At 45.8% G+C, this 18,364-nt stretch overlaps 1 long non-coding RNA gene and 1 pseudogene across 1 annotated transcript; both read right to left on the reverse strand.

The window, feature by feature from the left end:
* Nucleotides 1-231: 231 nt before the first annotated feature.
* On the reverse strand, nt 232-13,793 carry LOC135536088 (ras-related C3 botulinum toxin substrate 1-like; annotated as a pseudogene).
* A 354-nt stretch (nt 13,794-14,147) lies between these two features.
* On the reverse strand, nt 14,148-16,307 carry LOC135536090 (uncharacterized). The gene is made up of 2 exons (XR_010454942.1): nt 14,853-16,307; nt 14,148-14,780 (listed from the first exon to the last, which is right to left on the reverse strand). It is a non-coding gene; the product is annotated as an uncharacterized LOC135536090 (long non-coding RNA).
* Nucleotides 16,308-18,364: the final 2,057 nt, after the last annotated feature.

Consider the following 18,364-nt stretch of genomic DNA (forward strand, 5'->3'; position numbering starts at 1 on the left):
GACCCAAGTTCAGAAGAGGGTGCACTCAGAAGACTACCTCCTCCCCCCCCCACCTCTCAGAAGAGGGTGCACTCCTCCTCACCCCCCTCTCAGAAGAGGGTGCACTCCTCCTCGCCCCCTCTAGAAGAGGGGGCAGAAGAGGGTGCACTCTTCAGAATGGCCTCCCCTCTCAGCCCCCCTCTCAGAAGAGGGTGCACTCCTTTCCGCCCCCTCCAGAAGAGGGTGCACTGTTCAATGGCCCCCTCCCCCCCCTCTCAGAAGAGGGTGCACTCCAGAATCCCCCTCCCAGAAGAGGGTCTCCCTGCGCCTCACGCCCCCTTTTGATAGGTGGGGGCACAGGACGGCCCGGATGGCCTCGTCGAAAACTGTCTTCAGCCCCCTCTGGGTCAGGGGCTGAGCACTCCAGGTACTTCACCGCACCTGTAGGGGACAGGAGACAGCCAATCAGAGAAGGGGATGAGGACAGACACACACATCCAATTGGTCAGTCAGAAACTTGGGCCTCAAAAATAGGTGAGTTCACACACAGGTGAACACTAGAGCTCAAAGAAGCTGTCAGAAACACATTCAGACGCACCACATCCTCGCTCTCGTTGTCAAACTAAAACACCATCGTCCACAGACACCCACCTATCTCCCGTGCCATGGCCAGGCCCTGAGGGTAGGTGATTGGGGACAACTTCTTGTCCCTCAGCCTCTCAATAGTGTCCTTGTCGTCCCTCAGGTCCAGCTTCGTGCCCACCAGGATGATGGGGGTGTTGGGGCAGTGGTGACGCACTTCCGGGTACCACTGTTCTCAAGGTCACATAGAGGTCAAAGGTCAAGGGTTCATCCTCATTTCATTTGAACCTTTATTGAACTAGGCAAGTCAGTTAAGAACAAATTAACATTTACAATGACGGCCTACCCCGGCCAAACCCAGACGACGCTGGGCCAATTGTACGCCGCCCTATGGGACTCCCAATCACGGCCGTTTGTGATACAGCCTGGATTCGAACCAGGGTGTCTGTCGTGACTCCTCTACCACTGAGATGCAGTGCCTTAGACCGTCATTGTAAATAAGAATTTGTTCTCAACTGACTTGCCTAGTTACATTTTTAAAATGTAATAAAAATGAACCCTTGACCTATATGTGACCTTGAACAGTGGTACCCGGAAGTGCCACTGTTAAGATCATGAAGGTCAAAGGGTTATAAGGTCTTAAAGGGTCGACCGACATAAAGAGGTTGCGGAGTTGGGCCAACAGCTCCAACAGCAACATGAATAAACACAATGTAACACTGTACAATGTGGAGCTGACAGTATTAGGGATATTACCATCACTGTTATTTAGCAGGGCGATAGAGACACTCACCTTAGCTCTGACGTTCTCAAAGGAGGCAGGGCTCACCAGAGAGAAGCATGTCAAGAACACGTCCTGTTTCGGACAATACACAGAAAACAGACAGTATATTAAACAGGCTGACTAAACAAGAAACACTGCATGGAAAAACAATGAGTGACTGTCTAGGTTCTGTATAGAATAGGACAGCAGCTGGAGAGACTACAGTGATGGACTCTGTGACTCAGTGACTCTCTAGGTTCTGTATAGAATAGGACAGCAGCTGGAGAGACTACAGGGTGAGTTGGACTCTGTGACTCAGTGACTCTCTAGGTTCTGTATAGAATAGGACAGCAGCTGGAGAGACTACAGGATGAGTTGGACTCTGTGACTCAGTGATAGGTTCTGTATAGAATGAGCTGGAGAGACTCAGGGTGAGTTGACTCTGTGACTCTAGGTTCTGTATAGAATAGGACAGCAGCTGGAGAGACTACAGGGTGAGTTGGACTCTGTGACTCAGTGACTCTCTAGGTTCTGTATAGAATAGGACAGCAGCTGGAGAGACTACAGGGTGAGTTGGACTCTGTGACTCAGTGACTCTCTAGGTTCTGTATAGAATAGGACAGCAGCTGGAGAGACTACAGGGTGACTACAGTTGGACTCTGTGACTCAGTGACTCTCTAGGTTCTGTATAGAATAGGACAGCAGCTGGAGAGACTACAGGGTGAGTTGGACTCTGTGATTTCTGTGACTCTGTGACTGTCTAGGTTCTGTATAGAAAGAGACTACAGGGTGAGTTGGACTCTGTGACTCAGTGACTCTCTAGGTTCTGTATAGAATAGGACAGCAGCTGGGAGAGTCACTCACAGAAATCACAGAGTCCAACTCATGTAGTCTCTCCAGCTGCTGTCCTATTCTATGCAGGCTGTGTTGGTATTCAGAGCAGGTACGGGAGCCTTACAGAGGAGCTTGAGGAGTCTGGAGCTAGGGCCTCGCAATGCAACAGCAGTGTGTGTGTGTTCGTTCGTGTGTGTGTGTGTGTGTGTGCGTGTGTGTGTGTGTGTGTGTGTGTGTGCAGGGGTTCCTCTGGACAGGGAGGCAGACAGGATGTATTAATGAGGCAGACAGGATGTATTAATGATGTATTAATGAGGCAGACAGGATGTATTAATGAGGCAGACAGGAGGTATTAATGAGGCAGACAGGATGTATTAATGATGTATTAATGAGGCAGACAGGATGTATTAATGATGTATTAATGAGGCAGACAGGATGTGTTAATGAGGCAGACAGGATGTATTAATGATGTATTAATGAGGCAGACATGATGTATTAATGATGTATTAATGAGGCAGACAGGATGTATTAATGATGTATTAATGAGGCAGACAGGATGTATTAATGATGTATTAATGAGGCAGACAGGATGTATTAATGATGTATTAATGAGGCAGACAGGATGTGTTAATGAGGCAGACAGGATGTATTAATGATGTATTAATGAGGCAGACATGATGTATTAATGATGTATTAATGAGGCAGACAGGATGTATTAATGATGTATTACTGAGGCAGACATGATGTATTAATGATGTATTAATGAGGCAGACATGATGTATTAATGAGGCAGACAGGATGTGTTAATGAGGCAGACAGGATGTGTTAATGAGGCAGACAGGATGTATTAATGATGTATTAATGAGGCAGACAGGATGTATTAATGATGCATTAATGAGGCAGACAGGATGTATTAATGATGTATTAATGAGGCAGACAGGATGTATTAATGAGGCAGACAGGATGTGTTAATGAGGCAGACAGGATGTATTAATGAGGCAGACATGATGTATTAATGATGTATTAATGAGGCAGACAGGATGTATTAATGATGCATTAATGAGGCAGACAGGATGTATTAATGATGTATTAATGAGGCAGACAGGATGTATTAATGAGGCAGACAGGATGTGTTAATGATGTATTAATGAGGCAGACAGGATGTATTAATGAGGCAGACAGGATGTATTAATGATGTATTAATGAGGCAGACAGGATGTATTAATGAGGCAGACAGGAGGTATTAATGAGGCAGACAGGATGTATTAATGATGTATTAATGAGGCAGACAGGATGTGTTAATGAGGCAGACAGGATGTATTAATGATGTATTAATGAGGCAGACATGATGTATTAATGAGGCAGACATGATGTATTAATGATGTATTAATGAGGCAGACAGGATGTATTAATGATGTATTAATGAGGCAGACAGGATGTATTAATGAGGCAGACAGGATGTGTTAATGAGGCAGACATGATGTATTAATGATGTATTAATGAGGCAGACAGGATGTATTAATGATGCATTAATGAGGCAGACAGGATGTATTAATGATGTATTAATGAGGCAGACAGGATGTATTAATGAGGCAGACAGGATGTGTTAATGATGTATTAATGAGGCAGACAGGATGTATTAATGATGTATTAATGAGGCAGACAGGATGTATTAATGAGGCAGACAGGATGTATTAATGAGGCAGACAGGATGTATTAATGATGTATTAATGAGGCAGACAGGATGTATTAATGAGGCAGACAGGAGGTATTAATGAGGCAGACAGGATGTATTAATGATGTATTAATGAGGCAGACAGGATGTGTTAATGAGGCAGACAGGATGTATTAATGATGTATTAATGAGGCAGACATGATGTATTAATGAGGCAGACATGATGTATTAATGATGTATTAATGAGGCAGACAGGATGTATTAATGATGTATTAATGAGGCAGACATGATGTATTAATGATGTATTAATGAGGCAGACATGACGTATTAATGAGGCAGACAGGATGTGTTAATGAGGCAGACAGGATGTGTTAATGAGGCAGACAGGATGTATTAATGAGGCAGACAGGATGTATTAATGATATATTAATGAGGCAGACAGGATGTATTAATGATGTATTAATGAGGCAGACAGGATGTATTAATGAGGCAGACAGGATGTGTTAATGAGGCAGACAGGATGTGTTAATGAGGCAGACATGATGTATTAATGATGTATTAATGAGGCAGACAGGATGTATTAATGATGCATTAATGAGGCAGACAGGATGTATTAATGATGTATTAATGAGGCAGACATGATGTATTAATGAGGCAGACAGGATGTATTAATGATGTATTAATGAGGCAGACAGGATGTATTAATGATGTATTAATGAGGCAGACAGGATGTATTAATGAGGCAGACAGGATGTATTAATGAGGCAGACAGGATGTATTAATGAGGCAGACAGGAGGTATTAATGAGGCAGACAGGATGTATTAATGATGTATTAATGAGGCAGACAGGAGGTATTAATGAGGCAGACAGGATGTATTAATGAGACAGACAGGATGTATTAATGATGTATTAATGAGGCAGACAGGATGTATTAATGAGGCAGACAGGATGTATTAATGAGGCAGACAGGATGTATTAATGAGGCAGACAGGAGGTATTAATGAGGCAGACAGGATGTATTAATGATGTATTAATGAGGCAGACAGGATGTATTAATGAGGCAGACAGGCTGTATTAATGAGGCAGACAGGAGGTACTAATGAGGCAGACAGGATGTATTAATGATGTATTAATGAGGCAGACAGGAGGTATTAATGAGGCAGACAGGATGTATTAATGATGTATTAATGAGGCAGACAGGATGTATTAATGAGGCAGACAGGATGTATTAATGATGTGTTAATGAGACAGACAGGATGTATTAATGATGTGTTAATGAGACAGACAGGATGTATTAATGATGTATTAATGAGGCAGACATGATGTATTAATGAGGCAGACAGGATGTATTAATGAGGCAGACAGGATGTATTAATGAGGCAGACAGGATGTATTAATGATGTGTTAATGAGACAGACAGGATGTATTAATGATGTATTAATGAGGCAGACAGGATGTATTAATGAGGCAGACATGATGTATTAATGATGTATTAATGAGGCAGACAGGATGTATTAATGATGTGTTAATGAGACAGACAGGATGTATTAATGATGTATTAATGAGGCAGACAGGATGTATTAATGATGTGTTAATGAGACAGACAGGATGTATTAATGAGGCAGACAGGATGTATTAATGAGGCAGACAGGATGTATTAATGATGTATTAATGAGGCAGACAGGATGTGTTAATGAGGCAGACAGGATGTATTAATGAGACAGACAGGATGTATTAATGTGTTATAACAACACCACTCAGTAATCCTGGTGGTTGGCCTGTCACCTGACTACTATATATTTTTTATTTGCCTTTATTTAACCAGGTAGGCCAGTTGAGAACAAGTTCTCATTTACAACTGCGACCTGGCCAAGATAAAGCAAAGCAGTGCGAAACAAACAACAACACAGAGTTACACATGGAATAAACAAATGTACAGTCAATAACACAATAGAAATATATATGTACAGTGTGTGCGGTAAGATTAGGGAGGCAAGGCAATAAATAGGCCATAGAGGCAAAATAATTACAATTTAGCATTAACACTGGAGTGATAGATGTGCAGATGATGATGTGCAAGTAGAGATACTGGAGGGCAAAAGAGCAAGAGTATAAATAACAATATGGGGATGAGGTAGTTGGGTGTGCTGTTTACAGATTGGCTGTGTACAGGTACAGTGATCTGTAAGCTGCTCTGACAGCTGATGCTTAAAGTTAGTGAGGGAGATATAAGTCTCCAGCTTCAGTGATTTTTGCAATTCGTTCCAGTCATTGGCAGCAGAGAACTGGAAGGAAAGGCGGCCAAAGTAGGTGTTGGCTTTGGGGATGACCAGTGAAATATACCTGCTGGAGCGCGTGCTACGGGTGGGTTTTGCTATGTTGACCAGTGAGCTGGGATATGGCGGGGCTTTACCTAGCAAAGACTTATAGATGACCTGGAACCTGTGGGTTTGGCGACGAATATGTAACGAGGGCTAGCCAACGAGAGCATATAGGTCACAGTGGTGGGTAGTATATGGGGCTTTGGTGACAAAACGGATGGCACTGTGATAGGCTACAGCCAATTTGCTGAGTGGAGTGTTGGAGGCTATTTTGTAAATGACATCGCCAAAGTCAAGGATTGGTAGGATAGTCAGTTTTACAAGGGCATGTTTGGCAGCATGAGTGAAGGAGGCTTTGTTGCCAGTTCTAGATTTAATTTTGGATTGGAGATACTTAATGTGAGTCTGGAATGAGAGTTTACAGTCTAACCAGACACCTAGGTATTTGTAGTTGTCCACATATTCTAAGTCAGAACAGTCCAGAGTAGTGATGCTGGGCAGGCAGGCGGGCGGGTGCAGGCAGCGATCGGTTGAATAGCATGCATTTAGTTTTACTAGCATTTAAAAGCAGTTGGAGGCCACGAAAGGAGTGTTGTATGGCACTTAAGCTCGTTTGGAGGTTTGTTAACACAGTGTCCAAAGAAGGGCCAGATGTATACAGAATGGTGTCGCCTGCGTAGAGGTGGATCAGAGAGTCACCAGCAGCAAGAGCGACATCATTTATATATACAGAGAAAATAGTCAGCCCAATAATTGAACCCTGTGGCACCCCCCTAGAGACTGACAGAGGTCCGGACAACAGGCCCTCCGATTTGACACACTGAACTCTATCTGAGAAGTGGTTGTTGAACCAGGCGAGGCAGTCATTTGAGAAACCAAGGCTATTGAGTCTGCCAATAAGAATGCGGTGATTGACAGTCGAAAGCCTTGGCAAGGTCGATGAAGACGGCTGCACAGTACTGTCTTTTATCGATGGTGGTTATGATGTCGTTTAGGACCTGGAGCGTGGCTGAGGTGCACCCGTGACCAGCTTGGAAAGCAGATTGCACAGTGGAGAAGGTACGGTGGGATTCGAAATAGTCGGTGATCTGTTTGTTGACTTGGCTTTCGCAGATTTTAGAAAGGCAGGGCAGCATCATCCCCTTTGAAGAGGAGGATGACCACGGCAGCTTTCCAATCTTTGGGGATCTCAGACGATACGAAAGAGAGGTTGAACAGGCTAGTAATAGGGGTTGCAACAATTTTGGTGGATCATTTTAGAAAGAGAGGGCCCAGATTGTCTAGCCCAGCTGATTTGTAGGGGTCCAGATTTTGCAGCTCTTTCAGAACATCAGCTATCTGGATTTGGGTGAAGGAGACGCTGGGGGACTTGGGCAAGTTTCTGCCGAGAGTGCAGAGCTGTTGGCCGGGGTAGGGGTAGCCAGATGGAAAGCATGGCCAGCCGTAGAAAAGTGCTTATTGAAATGATCGATTATCGTAGATTTATCGGTGGTGACAGTATTTCCTAGCCTCAGTGCAGTGGGCAGCTGGGAGGAGGTGCTCTTATTCTCCATGGATTTTACAGTGTCTCTTTCTGGGAATTTTTGGAATTAGTGCTACACGATGCAAATTTATGTTTGAAAAAGCTATCCTTAGCTTTCCTAACTGACTGTGCATATTGGTTCCTGACTTCCCTGAAAAGTTGCATATCACGGGGGCTATTCGATGCTCATGCAAAACGCCACAGGATGTTTTTGTGCTGGTCGAGGGCAGTCAAGTCTGGGGTGAACCAAGGGCTACATCTGTTCTTAGTTCTAAATTTTTTGAATGGGGCATGCTTATTTAAGATGGTGAGGAAAGCACTTTTAAAGAGCAAACAGGCATCCTCTACTTACGGGAGGTAAATATCCTTCCAGGATACCCGGGCCAGGTAGATTAGAAAGGTTTGCTCGCTGAAGTGTTTTAGGGAGCGTTTGACAGTGATTAGGGGTGGTTGTTTGACCGTGGACCCATTATGGACGCAGGCAATGAGGCAGTGATCGCTGAGATCCTGGTTGAAGACAGCAGAGGTGTATTTAGAGGGCAAGTTGGTCAGGATGATATCTATGAGGGTGCCCATGGTTATGGATTTAGGGTTGTACCTGGTAGGTTCCTTGGTAATTTGTGTGAGAATATGAATATTCTCCTCTCTGGCTGGAATGGGTGAAACGCTAAAATAGCCCCCCTAATCATTTTCTCTGAAGCAGCAGCCAGGCAGGCAGGGAGCTGTGTGTCTGACGGAGCCGCCACTGGCGAGATAATGAGGAAAACAGTGGAATAACAGGAAACTGTGTGGAGAATGAGTTAAGCAGAACCAGGAAGACACAAAATGGAGGATGTGGAATGTGTATGAGTGATAATGAATGAGAGATGGGAGTGAGTGAGTGAGTGAGTGAGTGAGTGGGTGAGTGGATGGGTGAGTGGGTGAGTGGGTGAGTGAGTGAGTGAGTGGATGAGTGAGTGGGTGAGTGGGTGGGTGAGTGAGTGAGTGAGTGAGTGGATGAGTGAGTGGGTGAGTGGGTGAGTGGGTGAGTGGGTGAGTTACCGTCTGTGGATAGGACAGTGGTCTGAGCCTGTCGTAGTCCTCCTGTCCTGCAGTATCCCACAGTCCCAGATTCACTGGTTTCCCATCGACCATCACATTGGCAGAGTAGTTGTCAAACCTGAGAGGATAGGATGTTGTTCAGAGAAGTACACACACACACACACACACGCACACACACAGGCATGCACACACACACACACAAACAGGCATGCGTACACACACAAACAGGCATGCACGCACACACACAAACAGGCATGCACGCACACACACAAACAGGCATGCACGCACACACACAAACAGGCATGCGCACACACAAACAGGCACGCACACACACAAACAGGCATGCACGCACACACACAAACAGGCATGCACGCACACACACACAAACAGGCATGCACGCACACACACAAACAGGCATGCACGCACACACACAAACAGGCATGCACGCACACACACAAACAGGCATGCACGCACACACACAAACAGGCATGCACGCACACACACAAACAGGCATGCACGCACAAACACAAACAGGCATGCACGCACACACACAAACAGGCATGCACGCACACACACAAACAGGCATGCACGCACACACACAAACAGGCATGCACGCACACACACAAACAGGCATGCACGCACACACACAAACAGGCATGCACGCACACACACAAACAGGCATGCACGCACACACACAAACAGGCATGCGCACACACCACACACACACACACAAACAAGGATGAGGGATGAGAGGGGAACCCTTAAACAGAGACATTCATATCCTGTTGTTACAGTAGTACACACACACACACACACATTGTAGTGCAGCTTCATGCTATGATACTCACACTGTGGGGATGTATTCTCCAGGGAAGGCATTGGTGGTATAGCTGATGAGAAGACATGTCTTTCCCACCGCTCTGAGAGACAAAGAATGAGACACTTCTTTATTTTACTTCTGTTTATTATCTAGTTCACTTGCTTTGGCAATGTAAACATATGTTTCCCTTGCCAATAAAGCCCCTTAAATTTAAAAATGAATTGAGATATATATATATAGAGAGAGAGAGAGACAGAGGGATAGAGAGAGGGATAGGATAGAGAGAGAGAGGGATAGAGAGAGAGAGACAGAGGGATAGAGAGAGAGAGACAGAGGGATAGAGAGAGAGAGAGAGAGAGAGAGAGAGGATAGAGATGAGAGAGAGAGAGAGAGAGACAGAGACAGAGGGATAGAGAGAGACAGAGGGATAGAGAGAGAGAGAGACAGAGGGATAGAGAGAGAGAGAGGGATAGAGAGAGAGAGAGAGAGACAGAGAGAGAGAGAGAGAGAGAGAGAGGGAGAGAGAGAGAGAGGGTGAGAGAGAGAGAGAGAGAGAGACAGAGGGATAGAGAGAGAGACAGAGGGATAGAGAGAGAGAGAGAGAGAGGGATAGAGAGAATAATCAAATCAATAAATAAAGGCTAAAGGCTGTGTATGGTTGTTTGGCAGTGTGTGTGTGTGTGTGTGTGTGTGTGTGTGTGTGTGTGTGTGTGTGTGTGTGTGTGTGTGTGTGTGTGTGTGTGTGTGTGTGTGTGTGAACACAGACACTGTCCTACATAGACTTTTGGCTGGGGGCACATTGGCAGACCACAGCTGCCATGCTATGTTGTCTTAGGTCTCTCTTTATGGACTGTTGTGTTGTCATGTGTTGCTGCCATGCTGTGTTGTCTTAGGTCTCTCTTTATGGACTGTTGTGTTGTCATGTGCTAATGCCATGCTATGTTGTTGTCTTAGGTCTCTCTTTATGGACTGTTGTGTTGTCATGTGTTGCTACCATGCTGTGTTGTCATGTGTTGCTGCCATGCTGTGTTGTCATGTGTTGCTGACATGCTGTGTTGTCATGTGTTGCTGCCATGCTGTGTTGTCATGTGTTGCTGCCATGCTGTGTTGTCATGTGTTGCTACCATGCTGTGTTGTCTTAGGTCTCTCTTTATGGACTGTTGTGTTGTCATGTGTTGCTGCCATGTTGTGTTGTCATGTGTTGAAAATAAGAATTTGTTCTTAACTGACTTGCCTGGTTAAATAAAGGTTCAATAAAAATAGAAATATCAGAGAGGGGGGCCTGCTATCTGAAGACTCCACATCATTTCCTGTGTGTGTGTGTGGACATGTTAGACCATACTTGAAGTCCCTACAAGAACAGTAAACGAATAAAACTTTGACCAACTGGGGACATTTTGTTGGTCCCCACAAGGTCAAATGCTGTTTCTAGGGGGTTTAGGGTTAGAATTAGGTGAAGGGTTAGGAGCTCAAATCCAATCAAATTGTATCTGTCACATGGGCCGAATACAACAGGTGTGTAGACCTCACAGTGAAATGCGCAGTGAAATGCTGAAATACAACAGGTGTGTCGACCTCACAGTGAAATGCTGAATAGAACAGGTGTAGTAGACCTCACAGTGAAATGCTGAATACAACAGGTGTAGTAGACCTTACAGTGAAATGCTGAATACAACAGGTGTGTCGACCTCACAGTGAAATGCTGAATACAACAGGTGTAGTAGACCTCACAGTGAAATGCTGAATACAACAGGTGTGTCGACCTCACAGTGAAATGCTGAATACAACAGGTGTGTCGACCTCACAGTGAAATGCTGAATACAACAGGTGTAGTAGACCTCACAGTGAAATGCTGAATACAACAGGTGTGTCGACCTCACAGTGAAATGCTGAATACAACAGGTGTGTCGACCTCACAGTGAAATGCTTTACTTTACAAGCCCTTAACCAACAATGCTTTAAGAAGTTAAGGTGATAAAAAATAAGTGTTAAGTAAAAAAAATTAAAAGTAACAAATAATTAAACAGCGGAAGCAAAATAAGAAGTGAGACTATATACAGGGTGTTACGGTACAGAGTCAATGTGGAGGTTATATACAGGGTGTTACGGTACAGAGTCAATATGGAGGCTATATACAGGGGGTACCGGTACAGAGTCAATATGGAGGCTATATACAGGGGGTACCGGTACAGAGTCAGTGTGGAGGTTATATACAGGGTGTTACGGTACAGAGTCAGTGTGGAGGCTATATACAGGGGGTTCCAGTACAGAGTCAATGTGGAGGCTATATACAGGGGGTACGGTACAGAGTCAATATGGAGGCTATATACAGGGGTTACGGTACAGAGTCAGTGTGGAGGTTATATACAGGGGGTACCGGTACAGAGTCAATGTGGAGGCTATATACAGGGGGGTACCGGTACAGAGTCAATATGGAGGCTATATACAGGGTGTTACGGTACAGAGTCAGTGTGTAGGCTATATACAGGGGTTCCGGTACAGAGTCAGTGTGGAGGCTATATACAGGGGGTACCGGTACAGAGTCAATGTGGAGGTTATATACAGGGTATTACGGTACAGAGTCAGTGTGGAGGCTATATACAGGGGGGTACCGGTACAGAGTCAATGTGGAGGTTATATACAGGGTGTTACAGGGGGTACAGAGTCAGTGTGGAGGCTATATACAGGGGGTTCCGGTACAGAGTCAATGTGGAGGCTATATACAGGGGGGTACCGGTACAGAGTCAATATGGAGGCTATATACAGGGGGTACCGGTACAGAGTCAGTGTGGAGGTTATATACAGGGTGTTACGGTACAGAGTCAGTGTGGAGGCTATATACAGGGGGTAACGGTACAGAGTCAATGTGGAGACTATATACAGGGGGGCACCGGTACAGAGTCAGTGTGGAGGTTATATACAGGGTGTTACGGTACAGAGTCAGTGTGGAGGCTATATACAGGGGGTTCCAGGGGGTACCGGGTACAGAGTCAGAGTCAATGTGGAGGCTATATACAGGGGGTTACGGTACAGAGTCAGTGTGGAGGCTATATACAGGGAATACCGGTACAGAGTCAATGAGCGGGGCACGGTTAGCTGAGGTAATATGTACATGTAGGTAGAGTTAAAGTGACTATGCATAGATGATAACAGAGAGTAGCAGCAGTGTTAAAGAGGGTCTGGGTCGCCCTTTGATTAGCTGGTCAGGAGTCTTATGTCTTGGGGGTAGAAGCTGTTCAGAAGGCTTTTGGACCTTGAGGAGGGTTAGTTTTAGGGAAAATAGGACTTTGAATGGGACTGAATTACCTGTCCCCACAAGGTTAGTTGTACAATATTGCGCATGTGTGTGTGTTGCCCAACCCCTAAAAAAATCTAGACAGCCCCCCCCACACCCCTGTTTAACTATGCTATGCAGTCCAGTGCACCCTACCTCCACACACTACCCAAAATCTACGCCGCATCACAATGTAGCAGAAGTCAAATAAACCTGTCTTTCAAAGATGTCTATGGTCGAAAGGCTATATAAACACGGCATTTTGCATAGGTGCCCGTGCCCATGCCCATCCGTAGCCCGTGCCTCCGTAGGGGCTGGCTGTGTAGGTGTGAAAGCATTACATCATTTAATGAGTCTCAGCCAAGCCCTCCCAGCGACATTTATGCATCTATGCACATATTAATGTATATTTCACAATTCTGTTCCCCCCCCCCCCGACTAATATGGGTTTCCAAATGTTGTTAATCGGAGACGCTTTAGTTAGTTATTGTTTTTATATTTCAATGAAACGTTCAAATAGCTTTAGTTCAATTTCAGACAGAATATTTCACACCCGAACTTATAATGAATTGTGCAAAACCTGTCGGAAAATTTGGCGAATACATTGATAACATGAAATCACAAAGTAGTCTAACAAAATAAAAAATGTAATTGCTCAACATTCATTTTACGCTCACGCACTGATGAGAGAGCGGATTCTCGAGAAGTGAACGCCGACCCATTCAACCCGCTATAGCCCCAGCCCTTACTGCAACAATTGCCCTCACAGACTCGAAAAAGGACACATTTTCAGCCTAAACACACACAAAAGGTCTCACCCATCGCCCACCACGACGCATTTGATGGCCTGCATTTTGCAGAGGGTGGTGGTATCCAACGACGGACTATTCCCTGGTTTTAAAATGGCAAATTGTTTATCATTTCTGATATCGCTAATAATAAGTGAATTGGTACAGCTCCTCGCGACCAGGCTGCAGTAGCGGAGGGAGGCGGTGTCGAATCCCGGCGGAACCTCCCGGAAAAGACCGAACGTGTTTAAAGGGAAAGTTGTATTTTTCCCTCCGACAGCAGTTGAACTCTGTCGATGACAATGTGTTCTTCCCAAATCACACCATATGCCCTATGTAGTACACTACGGGCCCAATGGGTTCTGGTCAAAAGTAGTGCACACATAGGGATTAAGGGGCAATTTGGGACATATGACATGTGTCCAGTGGGTTCCTCTGTAGTGACTATTGTGCAGAGCTATGGTGATGAAGGACTTCAGAATGGACATACACACAGAGAGAACGAGACACACCTCAAACAGACCATCAATAACCACAGTTGACAGACTTTGTAAGAATGCATTTGTTTTATTGCTTGACCTGCCATTAGGAAACAACCTAAACCAAAAAGATTAGAACTGAGCACAAACAGTAAAGCAAACATTGTAAAGTCATCATCATAATAATAAAATGGTCCTCTGGCCACCCTATTCCCTACATAGACCACTTCCTCTTCCCTAAACAGACACCCTATTCCCTACATAGACCACTTCCTCTTCCCTAAACAGACACCCTATTCCCTACATAGACCACTTCCTCTTCCCTAAACAGACACCCTATTCCCTACATAGACCACTTCCTCTTCCCTAAAGACACCCTATTCCCTACATAGACCACTTCCTCTTCCCTAAACAGACACCCTATTCCCTACATAGACCACTTCCTCTTCCCTAAACAGACACCCTATTCCCTACATAGACCACTTCCTCTTCCCTAAACATACACCCTTTTCCCTACATAGACCACTTCCTCTTCCCTAAAGACACCCTATTCCCTACATAGACCACTTCCTCTTCCCTAAACAGACACCCTATTCCCTACATAGACCACTTCCTCTTCCCTAAACAGACACCCTATTCCCTACATAGACCACTTCCTCTTCCCTAAACAGACACCCTATTCCCTACATAGACCACTTCCTCTTCCCTAAACAGACACCCTATTCCCTACATAGACCACTTCCCTAAACAGACACCCTATTCCCTTAGACCACCTTCCCTAAACAGACACCCTATTCCCTACATAGACCACTTCCTCTTCCCTAAACAGACACCCTATTCCCTACATAGTCCTCTTCCTCTTCCCTAAACAGACACCCTATTCCTGACCAGGGCTCTAGAGTAGTGCACTATAGAAGGAACAAGGTTCCATTTGGGATGCATCCCGCAGGCCTTGTCAAACATCAATGAGAGCTTGAAGGTCACGTCCCGAACTACCACCCTTTTTTCCCCCTCTCCTGAAGTGTGCACTTGCACACTTTTTTTCGTTGCATGGACTTAGCAACGCTGGAAACTTCCCTCCAGCCAATGCTTATACCAATCCCATGCTTTTAAATCTACGACAGGGAGTGTGCAAGCCAAGTGGACACAGTATGTGAGCAAGGAAGAGAATTGGGACGAAGCAGAAGAATTGGGAGCACGAAACAGAATCCTAAACCAAAAACCTTGACCCCTATTCCCGACTCTAGATAGGAAAGGATTGGATAGGGACAAGCCACATGGTAACAGCTCCACCGTGCCCTCTGATAGGTGGAGTTTGGCGCCACCTCGATGACACCGTGCTGCCCATCTGCCCCTGAACCTGCTCCAGAGACCATCCACGCCTTTGCCCTCCGACAGCCTCCCTCCGATGAGAGAGAAGTGTTGCATCTCGCTCATCTTAGTATCTGCGGTGTTGCTCGTGGCAACGTCATTTCACAGAGTCTAACTTTAAATAACAGACTAATTTTGACCTGGGCCACCAGGTGTGTGTGTGTGTACTCTATCCAATCAATGATATTACTTAATCAACTTAGTGCCAGGGGACAAATTAAAACCTGAGCTGTGGACCTCTGTTCTATAAGCCATGATCACATGACCGAAGGCAAAACTATAGTCAACGTCTCGGACTGTTTGGGTTCTCGTACATACTGCGCCTTACAGTTATTGTACTTACAAACAGTGGCTGTGTCGCACACAGACCCCGGTAAAGCTATAATGGTGATTGTTGTTAGTCAGTGTGTCAGAAACACCTGACTGACCGTCCATCTATAGACAGAACACTGTAGTTAGCAAGGTTTCAGAATGACGGGAACTTTCCCAACTTCCCCCAGAACTCCAACCAGGAAAATAACCTGACTTTTGCAGCCCTGGTTGTTAGACTGAATGATCTACAAATAAATTAAAAACATGGAATGAGACACAAACCACTAATATAAAAAGGGATAGAGAGGTGTTTGACACTTTGATTGGAACATAACACATCAAATCAGTATGTGAGAAAGAGATGACAATAGCCACCCATTCTAGATTCCCCCAAGTCCTCCCACTGCCACCCATTCTAGATTCCCCCAAGTCCTCCCACTGCCACCCATTCTAGATTCCCCCAAGTCCTCCCACTGCCACCCATTCTAGATTCCCCCAAGTCCTCCCACTGCTAGACTTCTAGATTCCCCCAAGTCCTCCCACTGCCAGAGTTCTAGATTCCCCAAGTCCTCCCACTGCCAGAGTTCTAGATTCCCCCAAGTCCCCCACTGCCAGAGTTCTAGATTCCCCCAAGTCCCCCCACTGCCAGAGTTCTAGATTCCCCCAAGTCCTCCCACTGCCAGAGTTCTAGATTCCCCCAAGTCCCCCACTGCCAGAGTTCTAGATTCCCCCAAGTCCTCCCACTGCCAGAGTTCTAGATTCCCCCAAGTCCTCCCACTGCCAGAGTTCTAGATTCTAGATCCTCCCCCAAGATTCCCCAAGTCCCCCCACTGCCAGAGTTCTAGATTCCCCCAAGTCCTCCCACTGCTAGACTTCTAGATTCCCCCAAGTCCTCCCACTGCTAGACTTCTAGATTCCCCAAGTCCTCCCACTGCTAGACTTCCCCATCAGATGTACAAGGGATTCATGAGGGCCATCAACCACTTCAGTAGTCAAGTTATACCAGAAGCAGTAGCATAGAATAACTTACTACTTCATTTGACTCTGGCCTCCATGAGAGAACATAGAAAACCATCAACTAACATTATTTCAACATTGGGTGCAGGGCATCAACTAGATACACTGTGTGTGTGTCTGAAAAGGCACCCTATTCCCTATAAAAGTGCACTACTTTTGACCAGAGCCTATGGGGTTTTATATATAGGAAACAGAGTGACATTTCAGACACGCACACAGCCTGACAAATAAAACAAATCTAATTTATTCACACAAGACACCAAGGACAGTTGAACAGTAAAACCACCAGAAATGGCTGAACCAGGAGATGTAGCAGGGCCGCGTCCATTCCAGCCTGAAGTTCTGAACCAGGAGATGTAGCAGGGCGCGTCCATTCCAGCCTGATCCGAGTTCTGAACCAGGAGATGTAGCAGGGCCGCGTCCATTCCAGCCTGATCCGAGTTCTGAACCAGGAGATGTAGCAGGGCCGCGTCCATTCCAGCCTGATCCGAGTTCTGAACCAGGAGATGTAGCAGGGCCGCGTCCATTCCATCCTGATCCGAGTTCTGAACCAGGAGATGTAGCAGGGCCGCGTCCATTCCATCCTGATCCGAGTTCTGAACCAGGAGATGTAGCAGGGCCGCGTCCATTCCATCCTGATCCGAGTTCTGAACCAGGAGATGTAGCAGGGCCGCGTCCATTCCAGCCTGATCCGAGTTCTGAACCAGGAGATGTAGCAGGGCCGCGTCCATTCCAGCCTGATCCGAGTTCTGAACCAGGAGATGTAGCAGGGCCGCGTCCATTCCAGCCTGATCCGGGCCGAGTTCTGAACCAGGAGATGTAGCAGGGCCGCGTCCATTCCAGCCTGATCCGAGTTCAGCTGGAGACGCGTCATCCAGGACGACACACCACGGAGGAAACAACCCTGCATGCCTCCAAAATGCCACCCCTATTGCCTATATAGTGCACTACTTAGTCAAAGGCAGTGCACTATAAAGGGAATAGGGTTCCATTTGGAACACACCCACCCCTGAACAGGGTTCCATTTTGAACAGGGTTCCATTTGGAACACACCCACCCCTGAACAGGGTTCCATTTGGAACACACCCACCCCTGAACAGGGTTCCATTTGGAACACACCCACCCTGAACAGGGTTCCATTTGGAACACACCCACCCCTGAACAGGGTTCCATTTGGAACACACCCACCCCTGAACAGGGTTCCATTTGGAACACACCCACCCCTGAACAGGGTTCCATTTGGAACACACCCACCCCTGAACAGGGTTCCATTTGGAACACACCCACCCCTGAACAGGGTTCCATTTGGAACACACCCACCCCTGAACAGGGTTCCATTTGGAACACACCCACCCCTGAACAGGGTTCCATTTGGAACACACCCACCCCTGAATAGGGTTCCATTTGGAACACATCCAAAACAACAGATTGATTTAAAACAGTTCCTTTCAGAGGACTAGTCAATACATCTTTATACATCACAGTTTTGATGGATTCCTTTATAATGTCCATGAAAATAACAGCAGTAACACGTTGGACAGCGTTGGGCTCGAGAGAGGGAGTCTTACGCTAACCGTATACTATA

The sequence above is a fragment of the Oncorhynchus masou genome, unplaced genomic scaffold (genome assembly GCF_036934945.1).
Source record: "Oncorhynchus masou masou isolate Uvic2021 unplaced genomic scaffold, UVic_Omas_1.1 unplaced_scaffold_554, whole genome shotgun sequence".
NCBI classification, from domain to species: domain Eukaryota; kingdom Metazoa; phylum Chordata; class Actinopteri; order Salmoniformes; family Salmonidae; genus Oncorhynchus; species Oncorhynchus masou.